Below are 1940 nucleotides of genomic sequence, written 5' to 3' on the forward strand. Positions count from 1 at the left end.
GGCCGGGACCGGGGCTGCCGCGCGGCGCCTCGCGCTGCCTCGGCGCTTTCGCCGAGCCCGGCCCCCGTCTTGCAGGGGCTGCAGCTCAGGGAGCAAAATAATAATAAAATAACACTAATAATCGATGCTTATGGCCACAAAACTGCTCCTCTCTTCCATTAAATAATAATAATAATAGCCCAATAAAAAGAATAGCCCATCCAGAAAGCTGCAGGAGCACAAGAGTCTGTGCACTGTATATCAAGCCCTAAATTAAAAAAAGGGTTTTTTGGAAAACAAAACTTTGAGATTTTTTTAAATAAAATTTCACAGGCATTTCACCCACATTGGAAATGTTACTCTCTTAAAAATATATATGTATTTCTATATAGACACAAAAATTGTTCAAGACTTCAACATGTAAAAATGTGCTTGTGCAAACACAGCCTGGAGGCCCTGCAGGGCACAGGGTCCCCCGGCCTGTGCCCACAGTCAGGCCTCGTGCAGGGGGACAGGCTGGGGACCCCAGGGGACCCTGCAGTGCCCCCCAGCCCGGGAGCAAACCCAGCACCTGGCAAACCCGGCTGCCTGATCCGCAACTGCTGCTCCGTGGGGACAGCCGCGCTGGCACCTGGGGCCGGTCTCCGTCCCACTGCAGTCACCGAGCAGCGTTTGGGGCTTGCTGGGGGTGTTTGCTGGTTTTCGTGTTCTTTTTACACACTGGAGGGGTAATTCCCACTCAAACACAGAAATTAAAACACCTATACAAATAAAATAGAGATAAAAGCACCAGGCAACCCACAGGACCAAGGAGCATCGGTAAGTTTTTCAATTGTAAGTGCTAAGTTACAACAGAGCAGGAGCTGCACACTCACAATACTTTTCGGAAGAGTAGAAAGGTGCAACTTAATACAAAACTGCGCAGCAGCCACAATCTGCTGAGCTGGAAAACCAAAGCGTGGAGCTTTCCCCTTCTGACTGACACGCGCGGCCAAGACGTGCAGAGCTCATCTGATCCCGACAAAGCTCCACGAGTCAACGTTGGCATCAAAAGGTGCTCCCCTGCCTGCTCAGAATTTCTCGCTTTAGAGGAGACTCCTCAAATCGTAATATAGATAGCAATCCACAGAATAGGGTTCCTACTAGTAACTCAGAAAAAAAACCCATCTTTTTCAATCAAAATATCTGAGCTTATCATTCACCAAACCCCACTCTTCAGTCTTCTAAGAACCCTAACGCTTGGACCATGAGACCGACCATCTCAAGCTATCTTGACTGCAGTGCAGGTCATCTCACATTTCTTTCCTATAAGCACACACTGGTGCACCCAACATATGTCGAGGAGGAGCTCGTTGGGCATCAGCACCTTGTTGGGCACCATGAGTACCTTCTTCCAGATAATCAGCATCCAGCTGCTCAGTACAAGCAAGTTTTTGCTGCTCCCTGCCAGGAAAATCCAGAGAAAAGCATACTGCTATCAGACACACTTTCAAGACACTTTCAAATACAACCAACAAAGATTCTCCTAAAGGTCTGGAGAATTCTGTCAGCACTCCTTAATTTCAGCCAGTTCTTAGTGCTCATTAATAAAACACTAAATGAGGACAAACATTAATAGACTATGACTCAACTGGACAATGACATGAGATACGAAATGGAAGCTGTTAGTCCTTCTTCTACACCAGGAGGAGACAAGGAAAAAAGGAACAAAATATGGTATGCGAACCTTCTTAATAGAGCCAAATTTATATTACCTATTTAAGAACAAAGCAGGAGAATTTACAAGAGCTGTAAAAGCAAAGCCGTATTGATAATTAGACAAAATTAAACTTGAGCTTTCTAAATTTGAAAGTTAAGTAAAGCAGAAGAAACGCATTCATCAATTATTTAAAAATACAGTACAATCTCTGAATGTTTGCAATAACCATAAATATTCTGTTAAATTCAACAGGAAACTGCAG

The sequence above is a fragment of the Nothoprocta perdicaria genome, unplaced genomic scaffold, assembly GCF_003342845.1.
Source record: "Nothoprocta perdicaria isolate Ctin4 unplaced genomic scaffold, notPer1 scaffold_14, whole genome shotgun sequence".
NCBI lineage: Eukaryota > Metazoa > Chordata > Aves > Tinamiformes > Tinamidae > Nothoprocta > Nothoprocta perdicaria.